The following is a 22170-nucleotide window of genomic DNA, read 5'->3' on the forward strand; positions in this document are numbered from 1 at the left end:
AGATTTCCTTATACCACATTTTGCTTTAGACCTGCCAGGAGATAAGAGAGCAGCAAACTTGTGGACAAGGGTATAGAAAGGGTAGGTAAGTAAGGAGCAGCAAAAACTAATAATTTACATGGGGAATTTCCATTTCAAAATCTCACCACCACTGTATTTTCCACAACCGTAATGTGAGGTATAATAATACCTGACATTCATATAGTGCAAAGCTACATTATCTCCTTTAAGCCTCACGGTAACTCTCTGAGGTAGGTTGGGAAAACATTTTCATCTTCATTTTGCAGATGAGAAAATGGATACAGAGATGGTGTGATTTACCACTGAATACTAGATTCGGAGCTGCTCTTCATTACTCAACTCAGTTGAATAAATTTGACAGATATTCATCAGCACCACAGATCCTGCAGAAATGCCTGGAAAGTCTTACATCTGTGCCTATCCATCAAACAACACTTACTGGTAGAACAGGAAGTATTAACTGTATCCCTGCTGGAGTATTGTGAGTGATTAAAAAAAAAAAAATACAACATGTGTTCCTTTCAAGGAGTCTGCTGCTTCCCTGGAAAAGAGAAAACTAACACAACAAATAAAAACAATAAAAGACAATATATAATTAAGTGCTAAATCGTGTATCCCAGGCTAAGTGCCGTGAGACTTTAAAGAGAGAAAATCGAGGAGCCAGAGCCCAGCCAAGGAAGATTTGATGAAGAGGGCGCCCAGAGGGATGTTGACGAATCGGTGGGACTGGGGAAGATGAAAGGACGGACCAAGAGGGAGGCTCGCAGGAGAGGGAGGAGCCCCAGAGGACTGGCGCCCGGAAAGAGACGGGTGTTTGGGCCCACGGCTGGGTCGGCCAGCGGGGGGCAGCCGCTCTGGGGCTCCGGGATGCCCGCGGAAAGCTGCTCCACAGAGGACCAGAGGCACAGCCAGAAGTGACCCGACAGCAGTAACGTTTAAACCCAGGACGCGGGAGGGGGGAAATGGCATTTTTTAAATGTTTTAATAGCTAAGGAATGCCAAGTACTGTACTTTATATCTGCAACAGATTTTTGAATAAAAGAAATAGTTATCAAACTTCAGAGTAAACACAGATAAGAAACACTCATATCCCTTAAAGGCTGACTGTAAACAAGGACGTTTTAGAAGAGAATTTCTTTACAGTTTGTTCAGTTCTAAACTTACTTGTTTGGGGTCCATCCTGGCTAGAAAAGCCAGAGTGATAATATCGTTGACCCTAAAAAAGGCAGGTGCTAGGGGTGCCCACCCCTGCGCTGTTGAAAATCCATGTATAACTTTTGACTCTCCAGAAACTTAACTAATAGCCTACCGTGGACCAGAAGCCTGACCGAGAGCAAACACAGTTGATAAACATATATTTCCTATACGTATATGTATTGTATATTTGTATACATGTATATGTATATCTCACATATGTATATGAATTACATATCATATTCTTACAATAACCTACAGAAAAGAAAGTGTTATTAAGAAAATGATGAGAATACATTTACAATACTGTGCTGTATTTATGGGGAAAAAAATCCACATACAAGTGGACCCTTGCAGTTCAAACCTGTGTTGTTCAAGGGTCAACTCTATATTCAGGAATAGCCAAGAGATAGTCTTTAAGTTTTGGTTTTTTCCTTTTAAATCCAGCATCGGTGCCGTGCATGCAGATGGCAACTGAACAAACTCAGAACGAGGTACTAGTTACCTGTAGGGAAGAGGTTTTGTGTGTGTGTTTTTAAGTAGGCTCCAGCCCAACCTGGGGCTTGAACCCAGGACCCTGAGATGGTGAGTCACAGGATTTACTGACTGAGCCAGCCAGGTACCACTGTAGGAAAGAGTTTTCTAAAGCAGGGGTTGGAAAACTAGGACCAGTTACTTGGTTTTGGATGTCTCACAAGCTAAGAATGGGTTGTACTTTTTTTTTTTTTATCTTAAGTAAACTCTATGCTATACATGGGGCTCGAACCCACGACCTCATGATCAAGAGTTGCTTGCTCTGGGCGCCTGGGTGGCTCAGTCAGTTAAACGTCTGACTTTGGCTCAGGTCATGATCTCACAGTCTGTGAGTTCAAGCCCCGAGTCGGGCTCTGTGCTGACAGCTAGGAGCCTGAGGACTGCTTCGGATTCTGTGTCTCCCTCTCTCTCTCTCTGCCCCTCCCCAACTCATGTGCTGTCTCTCAAAAATAAATAAACATTAAAAAAATTACAAAAAAAAAAAAAGAGTTGCCTGCTCTACCGACTGAGCCAGCCAGGAACCCCATGTTGTACATTTTTTAATGGTTGAAAAATAGTGCTTTCTGTATACTGAATATTTCAGGACATGTGAAAATTATATGAAGTTCACATTTCGGTATTCATAAGCGAAGTTTTACTGGAACACAGCCAGGCCCATTCATTTATGTGTTGTCTATGGCTGTTTTCAAACTAAAATGGCAGAGTTGAGTCATTGCCTAAGGTCTCCAGACCTTTACAGGAAAAAAATTGCTGATTCCTGTTTTAAAATATGGAAATGTAATATTTTATTTTCTTTTCCTTTGTTTTTTGATTTTTGAGACCTGATATTTTCTTATACCTACGGCCAATTTACAGGTTACCTGGGCAGGGGAGATATATAGACTTCTAATTGGCTTCTCTGAACTTCAGAACTTTCATGAGTGATACTGAGCTTCTTGAGATTGTATTTCAAAGATTGTGAGCTTTAAAAATTGCTTAGTGAAAAAAAAAAAATTGCTTAGTGAGGGAATGACCAATGTAAACACTAAATAATCACTTGGATTCCCCCCCCCCCCCCCCCCCCCCCCCCCCCCCCCCCCCGCTGGAAGTGAAGAAAGGTCTTTGACAGTGTGAGAGGGAATCCTATTCCCCTGGCCGCATTTTTTCCTGAGAAAGTTTCCTCTCTACTCCCCAGGAGGGAGTATGATGAAGTAACCTTGGCACTTTTCCCAGCTCCTCTCATTTACTCTTCTCTAAGGAAGAAGTGGTGGAAGGGAGAAGAAATTGATCATTCCTGATTTGTAACAATGTCTCTCTCTGTTCCTGTCTCTCTGTCTTTATCTCCCTCTATCTCTCTGTTTCTCTCCCCCCCCTTTCAACCTCTCTCCCCTCCACCAACACCCTTGAATTCTGTGGCCCTCAGAGAGGACTCCACTCTACCCCTGATTTCACATGGCCCCTATTTTGGGGCCACTCTCTTTTCCCACCTGCAGGACCTGATGGGCTTAAGACAGCAGTGTCCTTGCGGCTTCCCAGGTATAGGTCTGTTTTGTAGACTCTCTCAAAGGTGGAGAAGGATGGAGACAGGGCAAGTAAGAAGCCTGATTGTCACCACAAAACAGTCTGAATTTCCAATCCAATTCCAGCAACAGTAAAGCTGATGTGGGCCACATGGACCTCACCCAATTCATTCTACACTCCTAGAAAAAGAGAGCAGTTGGGGGTACTCAGCCCCCTGTATGCTTTGCCATCTACTAATGACAATGAAATCTTGCAAGTTATTGTCTCCCACAAACTAGTTTTGAACATTGATGAAATTATATCCTATATCCACCCTTATGTGTATGTGGCGGGGGGCAGGGGGGTTGAAATGTGCCCTCTTCCTTCCTGTACCAACTCGATCCTCTGAAGAAAAGCTTGACAAATTGAGAAGGTGGATGTTCTCAAGCAACAAACAGCCTGTTCTTAGTAGCCCTGTTAGCCTCTTAGGTAAGCAGTCTGCCTCTCTCCATGGTAGCCCTGAGAATGGCTGAACAGAAACATTAAAAAGCTTGCTGTGCGCTGAGCAAGTCCAATAATTATGTCAGACAAACTGCAGCCAACAGTTCTGACTACTTGTTAACAACAGCAAGCTGTCTAACCTTGAGAAGGCAGCTTCCTGCTTGGTTTCCCTGAACAGGATTTTGGATAATAATTATCCTAGCCATATATTTTTATGGTACTTTTTAAAATCACCCATAGTACTCAAACATACTGTCAGAACTTTCTTCTAGGCTTGAAGGAATAAGTAAAAAATCTTACTTTAGTTCTTCAGCACTTCGGTCATCACAGATTTGAGCAAGGATTATTACTGATGAGACTGATAGCATTCTGAAAATAAAATTTTCAGAAGCTATTCAGGTTTCTGAACAATAGAGCGTTCATAAAATGAGTCTCGGCAGGCTAACTACTGAAACAAACAACCTGAAAAGTCTCGGTGGGTTAACATAATAATGATTTGCGTCTTGCTCCAGTCACAGTCCAACAAGGGTCTGTGCAGATGGTTCTCTTCATGTTCATTCAAGCACAATATCTAGAAAGTCCTCTACCCCATGCAATCTCACAGTCTTCCACTAGATGCTCTGCATCTAGCAGTTATAAAAATAAAGAGAGAGCTCAACAGAGCTGGAAAGAGAGCATGGAAGATTGCGTGCACAGGGGTTTTATGGGCCAAGGCCAGAGGTATCCCATATCACTTCTCCCTGCTTTCCATTGGTTACAACTGAATCATGTGACTGCAGCAAACTGCAAGGGAGCCTGGGAAATGTAGTCAACATATATAGCCAGGAAGAAGAAATGTGTTTGGGGGACATCTACCCAGATTCTGACATAATAACATATAAAAATTTCAAACCTATTGTAGACACTATTGGTTCACTGCCAACATTCCCATCACCAGGCAATGCACCTATCAGGGAGTGTTGTCTGTTAATGGCTCACAGCTGCTCCCTTCTTTGGAAACTTCCCCTCTGCCAATCTGGAACCACCTCAGGGAGGTTATACCTCCACACCCCCCACGGACCAACCCGTAGCCAATGGCTGAGTGGCAGAAGTATAAAAGGCCAGCCCTTTGCTCCAAGGTGAGACCACCTCTGTGGTACAAATTATGCTCCATAGTGCCTGTGGGATCAGACTGAAGCAAGTCTTCAGCTGAGACTGATTCCTTGCTTCCCTCCTTCTCCAGTCCCACTCTGCTTCCTTCACTGCCCTTCTCCTTAGAGCTGTCCCTCAATGAGGCACTTACACAAGAATCCCCATCTCAGTTTCTGCACCCAGAGAACCCAACCTGAGACAGTATTTTACATCAGAGAGTAATATGACTCACATCTCATGGGAAAAAGCATGTGCATCACAAGTTAATCTGTAAATATATAAGTGCTCTCAGTGGAATATGTATAGTCTTATCCTCCATAAACAAAGACCACTTTTCCAGCACAGCAAACAGACTCCTTTTATGGTGAATATGGATTATGGCCTCATTCTTCATTGTTGTTTCCTGCCCTTTCTACTTTGACTAAGTTGATGTGACTACTGGATCATCTAGGATCTGAGTCTCAACATTTCAAGGCCAGAATGTGTTTATCACTTCATTGGAGGTATTGCATCCCATAGGTGAGAGTGGGTACATAAACCACAATTCCAGCTAACTGATTTACATCCATAGCGATATCTGTTCTGTGAAGCATAATTCCCCTTCTCTCTGGAGATAAATTTTAAATAAGAAAACGGTTTCTCAAATATAGAACCATAGAAACCAACAAAGGAAATAAAGACAATGAGCCTGAAACAAGCTTTCTCACAGTCAAAGATGTTTCCAAGTAGCATTTTGAGGACAAGGAGCACATCTTAATCATCTGGTGCTCAATAAATAATTGAATTCAATCAAGGGAGAAATCAGAATTACCCAGAAAGTACTAGAATTATGATGAAAAAGTATCTTTGTAAGATTTCCTCCATGAGAGGCTTCTGTTTCCTTTGCCACTAATTCCCCTCTTAGTTTAAACCTACTTTTGGGGCACCTGGGTGGCTCAGTCGGTTAAGCGTCCGACTTTGGCTCATGATCTTGCAGTTCGTGAGTTCAAGCCCTGCGTCGGGCTCTGTGCTGACAGCTCAGAGCCTGGAGCCTGTTTCAGATTCTGTGTCTCCCTCTCTCTCTCTGACCCTCCCCCGTTCACGTTCTGTCTCAAAAATAAATAAACGTTAAAAATTTTTTTTTAAAAAGAGCAAAATGTTTAAAAAAATAAAAAATAAAAAAATAAACCTACTTTCTTTTTTTTATTTATTTAAATTTTAGTTTGAGGGTTGATGGGGGGTGGGAGGGAGGGGAGGGTGAGTGATGGGTATTGAGGAGGGCACCTTTTGAGATGAGCACTGGGTGTTGTATGGAAACCAATTTGACAATAAATTTCATATTAAAAAATAAAAAATAAATAAACATAAAAAGATAAATTTTAGTTAACATACAGTGCAATATTGGTCTCGGAAATAGAATCCAGTGGTTCCTCACTTACATACAACACCCAGTGCTCATCACAAGCTCCATTCTTAGTACCCATCACCCATCTAGCCCATCTCCCACCCACCTCCCTCCATCAATTCTCAGTTTGTTCTCTATCGTTAAGTCTCTTGTGGTTTGTTTTCCTCTCCTCTCTTACCCCACTTCCCATGTGTTCATCTGTCTTTTTTCTTTTTTTTAATGTTTATTTATTTTGGAGAGAGAGAGAGCGAGAGCGAGAGAGAGAGAGACAGAGAGCACAGGTGGGGGAGGGGCACAGGGAGAGGGAGGCACAGAATCCCAAGCAGACTCCAGGCTCCAGGCTCTGAGCTGTCAGCACAGAGCCCGATGTGGGGCTCAAACCCACGAACTGCAAGATGACCTGAGCTGAAGTCGGATGCTTAACTGACTGAGCCATTCAGGCACCCCACATCTGTCTTGTTTCTTAAATTCCACATATGAGTGAAATCATATGCTATTTCTCTTTCTCTGATTGACTTATCTTATTCTAGCTCCATCCACATCATTGCAAATGGCAAGATTTCATTCTTTTTGAAGGTAAACCTAATTTCATAACATGATTTTATTCTCAACTTCATGTCTTATTTACATTTTAACTCATTTCTTTAGCTCTCTTCTCTATGAGTTCCAGTCAGCCACCAAAAACTTGTATTTTAGTTTAGCTATTTCCTGATGACTTCTGCATAAGTACCATAATCTCAATACTGGTTTCCAAAATAACAATGCAGATATGGTCGTGTCTTGGCAGTGTTCCTCTCTACATCTACTCTCATTGACAGATTATATCAGAATCTGGTGGAAAAGATGAGTTTTAAATGCAAGCAGCTGTCCAGACAGCATGATTTCAAGATGCTTAAGATATGAAATTGTATTAGCAATCTATTGCTGCATAATAGTAGCTTGACCAACAAACCTTTATTCCCTCACGATTTCTGCAGGTCAGGAATTCAGGAGTCACTTAAGTAAGTGGTTGTGGCTCAGAGTCTCTCAGGAGGTTGCAGCCAAGCTGTTGGCCAGGACTGGACCGTCTGAAGGCTGGACTGGAGCTGGGGGATCCATTTCCAAGATGGCACACTCACGTGGTTGTTGAGAGGAGGACTCAGTTCCACCTTATGTGGGCCTTTCCCCAGGGCTGCTGAGTAGTTCAGACCATGGCAGCTGGATTCCCCCAGAGATAGGGATCCAGGACAGAGTACTTCTGCAAGCACAGTGTCATGTACGACCCAGTCTTAGAAGTGACACACCACTTCCACCATTCTGTTCGTTAGAAGCAAGTCACCAAGTCCAACTCACATTCCCAAGAAGAGGGCACATGACCTCCAGCTCTTGAAAGGAATGTCAAAGAACTTGTGGACACATTTGACACCTACTACACAACTCTTCTTGGAACCATTTTTAACTACTCTCTTGTTCTTCACACAGGCCCTCTCAAATTTGCAAAGCACTTTTTAATATGGTTTCGAGTCCAAATTGATATCAATCTATTTATAAGCTCACAATGAGAACAGACAGGATTTTTTTTTAGTTAAAAAAAATGTTTATTTATTTATTCTGAGAGAATGAGACAGCATGCAGGGAAGGGGCAGAGACAGAGAGAGGGAGAGAGAGAATCCCAAGCAGGCTCCACACTGGCAGCTCAGAGCCTGATATGGGGCTCAAACTCATGAACCATGGGATCATGACCTGAGTTGAAACCAAGAATTGGACGCTTAACTGACTGAGCCACCCAGGTGTCCTGAGAACAGATGGGATTTTTTTTTAATTCATAGGCATCATTTTAGTTTATTAACTTTTTTTACAGTAATTTCAGAGTCACAGAAAACTGCGAAAATAGTAAAGAGTTTCTGTATACATCTCACTCAAATCACCCAAATGTTTCCACATTTGCTTTATCATTTCTCTCTCTATATATTTTTTCTTAATGATTTGAGAATTCATTGCAGATAGAATTTCCCTTTACCCTTGAATAATTCAGTGTACATTTCCTATAAAACGAGGATATTTTCTTGTATGACCACTGTACAATTATCAAAATCAGAAAAGTAGCTATCATCTAATCTACAAACTTTATTCAAACGTCACCAGTTGTCCCACTGATGTCCTTTAGAGGAAAAAGGGAAAATTTTGTTTTTCCTCATCCGGGATCTAGTCCAGGATCACAAGTTGCATTTAACTGTTGTCATGTCTCCCTGTTCTCCTTTATTCTGGAGCAGTTCCTCGGTCTTTGTCTTTCGTGACCCTGACTTTCGTGAGCACTTCCACTTATTATCTCAGTTTGGGATCAGATAGTATTCAATTTCCTTACAAACCTGCATCTTCATTCCTATGTAAGCTTAGTAGATCTCTCTAAGAAACACATAAAAAGAAGCACCGCTAAATATTTGTAGTCTATCAAAGTCTTGTGAGTCGACTGATAATTTTGAGAACTAATAAAGGGAAAGAATCAAATACTGATCTCGCCTTCCCTACTGAGCTGCACCACTGAGGGACCAAAAAGCAGATAAGGTAGAATTACAAAAGAAAGTAAAGAATTAAAGTGTCAATATTTTGCAAACCCTAAGTAGTAAGTAAGTTCAAACATTGATCATCAATCGCTAAACACACCCAACACAACCTGTAACATACATTTGCCAAGAAAGCAAAACTGAATTTCATCAGGTCTTTCTAATTCAGCACTGTCCGATAGAAACACTGTGCAATCGGGGCGCCTGGGTGGCGCAGTCGGTTAAGCGTCCGACTTCAGCCAGGTCACGATCTCGCGGTCCGTGGGTTCGAGCCCCGCGTCAGGCTCTGGGCTGATGGCTCGGAGCCTGGAGCCTGTTTCCGATTCTGTGTCTCCCTCTCTCTCTGCCCCTCCCCCGTTCATGCTCTGTCTCTCTCTCTGTCCCAAAAAAATAAATAAAAAACGTTGAAAAAAAAAAATTTAAAAAAGAAACACTGTGCAATCCACTACATATTTCAAATCTTCCAGTTGCCACATTAAGAGCAACTAAAAAGAAATAAGTGACATTAATATTACTAACATATTGGTTTAACCCAATATATCCCAAATGTCACCATGTCAACATGAAATCAGTATAAAAATTAGTAGCTTACATTCCTTTTTTTTGTAGTAAATCTTTGAAATCTGGTATGTAATTTATACTTATTGCACATCCCGGATTGGAATAGTGTTAAAGAAAATATTCAGACACTTGTTAAAGATGGTAAGGCAAACCTTACTCAAGAGGAGTTACTACAGTGGGGTTTTGCGATAAGGGAGAGAGATTGGGCTCAACTCTGAATGCAAGAAAGACAAATAGAGATTTATAGCCAAGGAGCAGAGTAAGGATCAGTGGATGGAAAATTACAAAGAGAAAATATCAAGGCTAGGGGGATTCTTGTAAGTTGGAGTCAACAAGATTCTTTTATTTATTTATTTATTTTTTTAATGTTTATTATTTTTTTTAACGTTTATTTTTGAGACAGAGAGAGACAGAGCATGAACGGGGGATGGTCAGAGACAGAGGGAGACACAGAATCTGAAACAGGCTCCAGGCTCTGAGCCATCAGCACAGAGCCTGACACGGGGCTTGAACTCACGAACCACGAGATCATGACCTGGGCCGAAGTCGGACGCTTAACCGACTGAACCACCCAGGCGCCCCAATGTTTATTTTATTTTTGAGAGACAGAGAGAGAGACAGAGTGTGAGCAAGGGAGAGCAGAAAGAGAGGGAGACACAGAATCCAAAGCAGACTCCAGGCTCTGAGCTGTCAGCACAGAGCCCGATGTAGGGCTCGAACCCACAAACCTTGAGATCATGATCTGAACTGAAGTCAGATGCTTAACCGACCGAGCCACCCAGGCACCCCATGATTCAACAGGACTCTTGATGAAGGTAGGCCAGGTGATAAGATTTTGAGGGTAGGGGATGAGAAATTGGATCAGACATCAAGAATGAGATATTTTCACGAAACCCACCCAACAAGATTCTTGCCGAAACAGGACTAAGCAGGCCAAGGACAAAGCCCAAAACCATAACCCAGTCGGAAAAAGGACTCAGAGGAGTCTGGCTCAAATTTGGTCAAGCAGAGAGTCCTTGTTACTAGTCACGTCTCAAGTGCTCAATAACCATACATGGTCAGTAGCTACCATACTGGACAGTGCTGCTCTAGACAGAGCTATCAATGTGCAGGAAACTCAGAAGACAGAGGAACATGTTAGATACCACCACAGAGAAGCAAGCAGCCAAAGCCAGAGAGTGGGATTCCCTACAAGACAGTTCGATTTCTTCAGCAAATAAATTGGAAGGGTGGGAAGGAGACGGAGGAGGAATCTCTACATGAAAAGAGATTTAAGATGCATATATGGACCCTGATTCAAACAAACTAAAACAAACGTATGGCACTTATGATGCAAATGGAAATTTGACCCCAGGCTGGATATTCTGTGATAGTAAGTAATTATTATTTAATCTTTTCAGATGTGTTAAATAGTGTTGTGGTTTTGCTTAAAGGAAAAGAGTCCTTATCTTTTAAAGACACACACTGAACTGTTTATGGATGAAATTATATTGTGTGTCAGATTCACTTCAAAATTATAAGGGGTATCCATTTATATGAAATATCCAGAGTAAGCATATCCTTAGAGACTGAAAGTGGATTAGTGTTTACCAGGACTGGAAAGACAGGGAAATGGGGAGTGACTGCTTAATGGGTATGGGGTTTCCTTTAGGAGGGAATTAGGTAGTCGTGATGGTTGCACAAGATTATGAATTACTACATGCCACTTAACTCTACAATTTAAAATGGTGGGAATGATCAATTTTATGTTAGATGAATATTACCACAATAAAAGAAAGAAAGCATTTGAAAGAAAAATAAAACTATAAAAAGGAGATTGTAGATGAAAGAATGAGTTAGAATTGATTATTGTTGAAAGTGGGTGATAGGTACATGGGGGTCACTTTATTATTCATTTTATGTTTGTGTATGTCTAAATTTCCCATAATTAAAAAATTTTAAAACAAATTCTTTCAGCCATAAGGGAAATTTGAATATGGACTGAGTATTCAACAATGTTAAAAGATATTGGTTTCTTTTTTTAAGTGTGATAATGACATAATGGTATAATGGTTATGGAAAAAAACACAACCCTATCATTGATGGATGCATTCTGTATTACCTACAGGTGAAACGACATGGTATCTTGAATTTGCACTAAAATACTCAGGCACAAAAGAAAACCATAGGAAGAGGTTAGTTTAAAACAAGAATTGGAAAATGTTAACTGAGCAATGGGTATGGAGGAAGGGGGATGATATCAATGTTTCTAATATTTTATGTTTGAAATTTTCCAAAATGAAAGATTTTAAAAGTATGTCAACCAGGAACATCTGATTGGCTCAGTTGGTAGAGCATGTGACTCTTGATCTTGGGGTCATGAGTTCAAGCCCCACGTTGGGTGTAGAGATTACTAAAAAAATAAAAATTGTTTTTTCATTTTATCTTACTTTTTATTTAAATTTTAGTTGGTTACCATACAGTGCAATATTGGTCTCAGGAGTATAATTCAGTGATTCATCTCTTACATACAACACCCGGTGCTCATCACAACAGGTGCCCTCCTTAATATGTACCATCCGTCTAGCCCATCTCCCACCCACCTCCCTCCATCAACCCTCAGTTGGCTCTCTATCCTTAAGAGTCTCTTATGCTTTATTTCCTTCTCTTTTCTTAACTGCCCCCCTTTTCCCATGTGTTCATAAGTTTTATTTCTTAAATTCCACATATGAGAAAAATTTTTAAATAAAAAAATTGAAGATAATAAAATAAAAGTATGTTAATTCATATTAGCACCGTTTGGCAGTCCCATTTTTCATTCCAGTATGTAAGCTCTCACCTGGACTCCTGTATCTATCTAAGTGGTTTTGAACCTTAGCACTAAACAGAAATGTTAAACAAAATAACAATATTAGCTCATGCTTTTCTCTTTGAAAATAGTGAAATATCTGGCAACTGTTCAGATTTTTTTCTTGTTTTAGCATGTGATGGCATGAGGAAGTCAACACGTCTGGCCTATAATGCCTGCCTTCCTTCTGCCCTGGAGCATGGAAGGGTATGTTCAGTTTGAAGAGGATGTTCATTTCTCATGTGGCATATTATCTTCACAAGATTCCACTCCTTAACTCAAGTGGGGGCCGGGAACAGGAGCATCCACTAACAAGCTGGATTTTTTTAGCTTCGGAACCTCTTGAGGCAATATGTATTTGCAAACGGTTTCCATATTACTACACATGCCAACTCAGTAACTATGAAAATAACAACATTAAAAAAAAAAGAGCTTATCACCTCCATAATTATTTCCATGTTGGAACCAGAGTACTGTACTTGCATTGATAGAAAAAGGCTTTAATGCACAATGAGGCTTTAATCCATGGCCTTGTGCAACAGAAAAATTGGAAACATTTTTGAGTTCATGAAATTCATTCTCAATTTTGACCTAAACCAGCTGTTTCATTTAATCCAACTGATATTTTTTTAAAAAAACACACAACTATTCTTGCAGGAGCCAGATCCCACCTAGGAAAGCCTCAACCGAGTTCTGGTCTTCTAGGAAAACACTAGCAGAGAACATTTACAAGCTTGTTAGGTCCTCAGGGATGGTTCTTAACAACTGGCTTAAAATACATATTGAGCCAAGTGTGTGAGAGTGTATCTAATCCATAGCATGACCCATTGGGATGATTATAATCAAAAAGAGAGACAATAACAAGTGTTGGTGAGGATGCAGAAACCAGAACCCTCATATACTGCTCATAAGGATGTAAAATGGAGCAGCCACTTTGGAAATAAGTCTGAGCTCCTCAAAAAATTCAACATGGAATTACCATAGGACCCAGCAATTCCACTCCTAGGTATATACCCGAGAGAAATGAAGACATACGTCCACATAAAACTTGTACACGAAGGTTTATAGCAACATGATTCACGGCATCAATAAACTGGAAACAACCCACCTATACCAACAAATGTGGTATAGGCACACAACTTCGACTCCACTCCAGTGTCTGGATTCAGGTCTGCGTGTCAAAGAATGACGTACTGATACATGCTACAGCATGGATGAACCTGGAAAACGTTATGCTAAGTGAAAGAAGCCAGACACACAGGCCTCGTATTATATGATTCTATTTATGTGAAATGTCTAGAATGGGCAAATAGACAGGATGGTTGCCTAGGGCTGGGTGGGGTGAAGTTGCAGAGAAATGGGGAGTGACTGTTCGTGGGTATGGGTTTCTTTTTGGGACGATGAAAATGTTCTGGAATCAGTAACGATATCTGCCCAACCTTGTGAATATGCTAAAACCTGCTGAATTATACACTTTATTTTTTTCAATGTTTATTTATTATTATTGAGAGAGAGACAGAGTGTGAGCAGGGGAGGAGCAGAGAGAGAGGGAGACACAGAATCTGAAGCAGGCTCCAGGCTCTGAGCTGTCCACACAGAGCCTGACGTGGGGCTCAAACCCACAACAGTGAGATCATGACCTGAGCCGGAGTCGGATGCTCGACCGACTGAGCCACTCAGGCGCCCCTGAATTACGCACCTTAAAAGGGTGAATTTTCTCTTATGTAGATCCTGAGAAACTTAACAGGAACCCATGGGGGAGGGGAAGGAAAAAAAAAAAAGAGAGGTTAGAGTGGGAGAGAGCCAAAGCATAAGAGACTCTTAAAAACTGAGAACAAACTAAGGGCTGATGGGGGGTGGGAGGGAGGGGAAGGTGGGTGATGGGTATTGAAGAGGGCATTTTTTGGGATGAGCACTGGGTGTTGTATGGAAACCAGTTTGAATAATAAATTTCATATATTTAAAAAATAAATAAAAGGGTGAATCTTATGGTATGTGAAATATGTCTCAATAAAAATGTGTTTAAAAATAATAGCATGTCACTATCGCCTCCCCATTATGAGCTCCTCACATACAATGAAGAACAGTGTGCACCTCCCCTTTGCCTAAATCATGCTTGGAATTTAACCCCCACCCCATACCAACCCACACTGACTCAAACAGGCAACACTTCACGCTGGGAGCTGCCCCTCTTTTGCACTTCATTACATCATGCAGATTCCATGATCACCTTGGACTATGTCAATTAAAAGCAAATGGAAAGGGGCGTCTGGTGGCTCAGTCGGTTAAGCATCCGACTTCAGCTCAGGTCATGATCTTATGGTTCGTGAGTTCATCACGTGGGGCTCTGTGCTGACAGCTCAGAGCCTGGAGCCTGCTTCGGATTCTGTGTCTCCTTCTCTCTCTGTTCCTCCCCGCTCGCACTCTGTCTCTCTCTCACTCTCAAAAATAAATAAAGATTTTAAAAAATTAAAATAAATAAAATAAGATAAAATAGAATGAAATAAAATAGAATAAAATGAAATAAAATAAAATAAAATAACAAATGGAAAGACGGCAGTGAGAGTGGTGGAGTTTAGTCTTCTCAAATGGTGCCCTTTCTAAATCTTGCCTCTCCCTGCCTCTGTCTTATGGAAGATCACAGTCTCCAACAGAAGTCTGTGGCTCTGGAGAGTAGGGCCATACGAGGCAGCTCCATTTGGGTGTCCAGTTGGAGAAGGCAAGTCTCTAGCCTTTTCCCAAGCTTCTGGGGACAGGCATTTCTCTTTCTCACCCTTGGGGGAGAAATAGTTTAATAACTCAGGCATGTCCCATGTGACACAGTGGGTATGTTTTGGATATGTTTCTGAAACTGTATAAACCAGATTTTCATAAGGCTAAATGAAATTTAAATAAATTCGGGACAGGCTTGAAAAATAAATTTATGCATCATCTTATTAAATGACTATCTCTGGGGTGCCTGGGTACCTCAGTCAGTTAAGCATCTGACTCTTAATTTCGGCTCAAGTCATGATCTCAGGGTTAGTGAGTTCAAGCCCCGTGTCAGGCTCTGCTCTGAGCATGAAGCCTGCTTGGGATTCTTTGTCTCTCTCCCTTTGCCCTTCACTGCCCCCCGCCCCACACTGTCTCTCAAAATAAAGAAAGTTAAAAAAAATTTTTCCCGTGATGAGATCTTCTAACATCTATTCTGTTTGCAACTTTCAAATATGCAATACAGTATTATTAACTGTAGTCACTATACTACATATTACATCCCCACGACTTATTTATTTTATAACTGGAAGTTTGTACCTTTTGACCTCCTCCACCAATTTCACCCCTACTTCCTCCCTGCACCTCCGGCAACAACCACCAATCTGTTCTCTGTATCTACTTTTCCCTCTCTTTCTCTCTTTTTAGATTTTTCCACATATAAGTGAGATCATACACTATTTTCCTCTTTTTTAAATTTTTTATTTTTTATTAAATATTTTACGTTTATTTATTTATTTTGAGAGAGAGGGGCAGAGAGAAAATCCCAAGCGAGCTTCGTGCTGTCAGCACAGAGCCTGACTCAGGGCTTGAATTCACAAACCATGAGATCATGACCTGAGTTGAAATCAAGAGTGGGATGCTTAACCAGTTGAGCCAGTCAGGCTCCCCTCTCTCTTTTTTTAACTAAATGAAAATTCCCCCTCAAATTATTTTATATAAGAATGAGCCAGAGTAGGGGTGCTTGGGTGGGTCAGTTGGTTAGGTGTGTGACTTTGACCAGGGCATGATCTCGCAGTCCGTGAGTTCTAGCCCCACATCGGGTTCTGTGCTGATGGCTCAGAGCCTGGAGCCTGCTTGGGATTCTGTCTCCCTCTCTCTCTGCCCCTCCCCTGCTCATACACTGTCTCTCTCTCACACACACAAGAACAAATAAAAACATTAAAAATTTTTAATAAAAAAAGAATGAGACAGAGTATAAATACGTAAAATAATAACTACATTTTCAAAAATAACATCTTGCCTAAATTTCCATCAACAGATGAATGGGTAAAACAAAATGTAGCATATACATATAATGGAATATTATTCAGCCATAAAAAGGAAATGAATCCTGACATATGCTACAGTATAGGTAGGTCATCCATAAAATAAGTCAGACAGAGGTAAATACTGTATGACCTCACTTGTATGTGGGATCTAAAAACATCAAACTCATAGAAACAGACTAGAATGGCGGTCACCAAGAGTTGATGTGAGGGTGAAATGGGGACTTGTTGATCAAAGGGTACAAACTTTCAGTTATAAGATCAATAAGTTCTAGGGATTTAATGTACAGTATGGTGACTATAGTTAACAATACTGTATTGTAGGCTTGAAAGTAGCTAAGAGAGTAGATCTGGAAAGTTCCAACCTGTGTACTGTTGATATTCTGGTAAATCAAACTGTTGATGCCAATGGTTCTCCCTCCTACTCTCAAGGGTTTCCTGTTCCAACCACCTTCTTGGTCATCCTCCCTCCAACAAGTATCCTGTGAGAAGTATTGGCTGAGTGTGATACTCAGATCATTGGTGATTCCTGGAATCCATAAAAGGGATTCACTTACAGTTTAGGACTCTCAGAGAAAAAAAATTAAAACGATTGTGTACACATACATCTAATGAATTTGAATTTAAGATAAATTATGATTTTCACAGAAACTTCAATTATTACAACTTTAAAGTTTGTGCATTCACCATAAACACTCAAGTGACCAGCTAACATTCATTTGCCAAGCTGCATTTGAATTTAGCTAATATAATTTTTATGTCATTTGCATATTATCACTTACATTTGTCCAATTTGCATTTTTTGTTATAACCACAGTGCTTCATCCCAATTTGTAAAAATGGATCAGTGGTCCACTGAAGCATGAAAGCAGTTAAGAAAAAGTTATCTAGGAGCACCTGGGTGGCTCAGCCAGTTAAGTGTCTGACTCTTGATCTTGGCTCAGGTCATGATCTCACAGTTCATGAGTTCGAGCCCCACATCAGGCTCTGCACTGGTGGTGCGGAGCCTACTTGGGATTCTCTCCATCTCCCTCTCTCTCTGCCCCTTCCCTGCTCTCTTTCTCTCTCTCTCTCTCTCTCTCTCTCTCTCTCTGTAAAAATAAATAAATAACACTTTTTAAAAGTTGTCTAAATACTGCAGTGCAGAATAACTTCATAAATGCAAAAAGTGCACAGGAAATCAGTACAAACACAGAGCTGACTCTGTATTGCTGGAGCAGGAGAATCTGTGTAATGGGCAGACAAAAAAGAATCACAGTCATCATATGAAAATTAGATTTTGTCTCTAGATCCCTTTTGCCTGTTATGAAACTGTCAAATAGTGACTGGAAGCCACCAAAGCCTTGAATACTTTTCATAAACAAAGCACAATGACCTCTCTGGGAAACCAACTGAGATTTTCCAGAATAAGCTAAAAATTATGCTTTCCAGGATGCTAAAGGTTCAAGTTGTACTACTGCCAAGACATTTGTAAATCCACTCACAAACCCAATGGAAATGTTATGCTGTGAAGGAAAATGGAATGGCCTGTTGGCAAAATGCTCTGATCAAATGATGGTGCCGTACAGCCCCTAATATCAATGGCATTCTGTATAAACAAGCACTTACTATGGTGTTGATGTGAGCAGAGATTTCACCTTACAGCTACAGTACGTGTGCTCTCAGCATATGTAATGAGCATAGATGACTGGGAAGCGCACAGTTTTTTGTTGTTCTTTCTGAACAGCCATGTTACAAAAGCAATTTTTCATTGAGGGCAGAATTACTGTGGGAGCCAGTGCTGGGGTAGCACCAGCTCTGCCAGGGGCAACGCAGTCAGACTGGTGACAGGGGACAGAAAAATAGTTGAAACTGCCTCAAGACATAGAGCGTTTATATGGCTCACAGCCTAATTCAGGCAATCCCATCCATCACAAGTTGCTTTGCCTCCAGCCTTGCTCTCTGCCTACTGCTCTGTTAGCTTCATCTTCAGGGTCCATGGTGTCTCCCAGCTGCTCCCGCTGCACGTGATCTCGGGTTGAAGTGCAGCTTGACACTCTTCCAAGAGCCCCAACTAACATCTGCTTGAATCTCATTGGCTAAGTCTAACCGGATCACAAGCCCATTCATGGATCAGTGTCTTTGGCCAAAGGGGTGAACTGCTTTGACTGGTTGCACTTGAGTCACCATCCATTCCTGAAAATAAGGATGAATTCAACTGTCACCAAAGCACGGAGCCCACGATGCCAGAAAGGCTGGTCTTTCAAAAGAAAATCAGGGAATTATACCAAGCTAAGGTTGAAAGAAGGATGGTGGGGGGGTGATAATAGATGTTAACCGTAGCATGTGAATAACATGACATTTTTTCATGCTCCTTATTCACTCAGGACAGCCGAATGTCAGCAGTATGCTTCTTGATTCAGGATGGAAGTAATGTAACTAAACTGTCCCCACCCAGGACATGTGTTTTCAGTATGTGGGGAAACATAATAGACAGCATGTACAAGATGGCTTTTCCATACTGGAGCACATTAAATTTCAAGAAAAAGATGCCGATGTAAGCATAACACTCATAAAACCAGGGGAGACCATTTCTGCATATTCCAGTGCTTGCTGCTTTCCAAGGTGCAATTCAGTGATGCATTTAATACACTGGGTAGTCTGAGGTTATCACTTGAGATCCAACATACTGTGATTTCTAAAGTTTAGCATAAAATATTGAACTTTTTTGGGGCACCTGGGTGGCTCAGTCGGTTAAGCGGCCGACTTCGGCTCAGGTCATGATCTCGCGGTCCGTGAGTTCGAGCCCCACGTCGGGCTCTGTGCTGACAGCTCAGAGCCTGGAGCCTTTTTCAGATTCTGTGTCTCCCTCTCTCTGACCCTCCCCCGTTCATGCTCTGTCTCTCTCTGTCTCAAAAATAAATAAACGTTAAAAATAAAAATAAAAATAATATTGAACTTTTAAAAATCAGCCTCAATCATCAAGACTTTCACCCTCTCTCAACCTTTCATAAGTTTCTTCATTTGATGGAAAAAGAAATCACTGCTGTATCTGGGGGTATATTTTAGAATCAATGCACTTCTTGGCAAAGAAGGCAGATTGACCTCATACATGTATCTTGGGTCCCTCTTGAAACCCCACTAGAAAGGCTGAAAAGATATTTTATTTTATTTTAAATGTAATATAACATTTTATTTCTTTATTTATTTTTAATTTACATCCAAGTTAGTTAGCATATAGTGCAACAATGATTTCAGGAGTAGATTCCTTAGTGCCCCTTACCCGTTTAGTCCATCCCCCTTCCCACAACCCCTCTAGTAACCCTCTGTTTGTTCTCCATATGTAAGAGTCTCTTATGTTTTGTCCCCCTCCCTGTTTTTACATTATTTTTGCTCCCCTTCCCTTGTGTTCATCTGTTCTGTGTCTTAAAGTTCTCATATGAGTGAAGTCATATGATATTTGTCTTTCTCTGACTAATTTTGCTTAGCATAATACCCTCCAGTTCTATCCACGTAGTTGCAAATGGCAAGATTTCATTCTTTTTGATTGCCAAATAATACTTCATTGTATATATATATATACCACATATTCTTTATCCATTCATCCATCGATGGGCATTTGGACTCTTTCCATACTTTGGCTATTGTTGATAGTGCTGCTATAAACATTGGGATGCATGTGCCCCTTCGAAACGGCACCCCTGTATCCCTTGGATAAATACCTCGTGGTGCAATTGCTGGGTCATACAGTAGTTTTATTTTTAATTTTTTGAGGAACCTCCGTGCTGTGTTCCAGAGCGACTGCACCAGCTTGCATTCCCACCAGCAGCGCAAAAGAGATCCTCTTTCTTCGCATCCTCGCCAATATCTGTTGTTGCCTGAATTGTTCATGTTAGCCATTCTGACAGGTATGAGGTGGTATCTCATTGTGGTTTTGATTTGTATTTCCCTGATGATGAGTGATGTTGAGCCTTTTTTCATGTGTTGGTTGGCCATCTGGATGTCTTCTTTGGAGAAATGTCTATTCGTGTCTTTTGCCCATTTCTTCACTGCATTATTTGTTTTTTTGGGTGTTGAGTTTGATAAGTTCTTTATAGATTTTGGATACTAACCCTTTATCTGAGATGTCATTTGCAAATATCTTCTCCCATTCCGTCAGTTGCCTTTTAGTTTTGCTGATGGTTTCCTTCATTGTGCAGAAGCTTTTTATTGTGGTGAGGTCCCAGTAGTTCATTTTTGCTCTTGTTTCCCTTGCCTCTGGAGATGTGTTGAGTAAGAAGTTGCTGCAGCCGAGGTCAAAGAAGTTTTTGCCTGCTTTCTCCTCGAGGATTTTGATGGCTTCCTGTCTTACCTTTAGGTCTTTCATCCAGTTTGAGTTTATTTTTGTGTATGGTGTAAGAAAGTGGTCCAGGTTCATTTTTCTGCATGTTGCTGTCCAGTTTTCCCAGCACCACTTGCTGAAGAGACTGTCTTTATTCCATTGGATATTCTTTCCTGCTTTGTCAAAGATTAGTTGCCATATGTTTGTGGGTCCATTTCTGGGTTCTCTATTCTGTTCCATTGATCTGAGTGTTCTCGGGCCAGTACCATACTGTCTTGATGATTACAGCTTTGTAATACAGCTTGGAGTCCAGGATTGTGATGCTTCCTGCTTTGGTTTTCTTTTTCAAGATTGCTTTGTCTATTCGGGGTCTTTTCTTGTTCCATACAAATTTTAGGATTGTTTATTCTGGCTCTGTGAAGAATGCTGGCGTTACTTTGATATGGATTGCATTGAATATGTAGATTGCTTTGGGTAATATTGACATTTTAACAATATTTGTTCTTCCTACTCAGGAGCATGGAATATTTTTCCATTTTTTTGTGTCTTCTTTAATTTCTTTCATAAGCTTTCTATAGTTTTCAGTGTATAGATTTTTCCCCTCTTTGGTTAGATTTATTCCTAGGTATTTTATGGTTTTGGGTGCGTAAATGGGATCGATTCCTTGATTTCTCTTTCTGTCGCTTCATTGTTAGGGTATAGGAATGCAACCGATTTCTCTGCGTTGATTTTATATCCTGCAACTTTGCTGAATTCAGGAATCAGTTCCAGCAGTTTTTCGGTGGAATGTTTTGGGTTTTCCATATAGAGTATCTTGTCATCTGTGAAGAGTGAAAGTTTGACCTTCTCCTGGCCGATCTGGATGCCTTTTATTTCTTTGTGTTGTCTGATTGTGAAAGGAAATTTTTTAAGGCACAAACTTGCAAGGAAACCAAAAGCCCTAGAGAAGAGACAACAGAAAAGATCTGACAACAAACTTTTTAAAAATTTATGTGGGGAGGCGCCTGGGTGGCTCAGTCAGTTGGGCATCTGACTTCGGCTCAGGTCATGATCTCGCAGTTTGTGAGTTCAAGCCCCGTGTTGGGCTCTGTGCTGACAGCTCAGAGCCTGGAGCCTGCTTTGGGTTCTGTGTCTCCCTCTCTCTCTGCCCCTCCCCTGCTCACACTCTGTCTCTCTTTCTCTCAAAAATAAATAAACATTAAAAATTTTTTTTTTAATTTATTGTTGGGGCACTGGGTGCCTCACTTGGTTGAGGGTCCAGCTTCAGCTCAGGTCATGATCTCTTGGTTTGTGAGTCTGAGCCCCACATCGGGCTCACTACTGTCAGTGCAGAGCCTGCTTCAAATCCTCTGTCCTCCTCTCTCTCTGCCCCTCCCCCCAAAAAATAAATAAGTAAACATTTTTTAACAGTTTAGTGTTGGGGCTCTTGGGTGGCTCAGTCGGTTAAGTGTCCGACTTGGGCTCAGGTCATCTCCCCATTTGTGAGTTTGAGCCCTGCATCAGGCTCACTGCTGTCAGTGTAGATCCTGTTTCAAATCCTCTGTCCTTCTCTCTCTCTGCCCCTCCCCTGTGCCCTCTCTCTCTCTTTCTTTCAGAAATGAATAAGTAAATATATTTAAAGGTTTATTGTTGAAGTGTAGTTGATTTTTTATTTTTATTTTACTTTACTTTAATTT

Source organism: Panthera onca, chromosome X (assembly GCF_046562875.1).
Source record: "Panthera onca isolate mPanOnc1 chromosome X, mPanOnc1 haplotype 2, whole genome shotgun sequence".
Lineage (NCBI taxonomy): Eukaryota > Metazoa > Chordata > Mammalia > Carnivora > Felidae > Panthera > Panthera onca.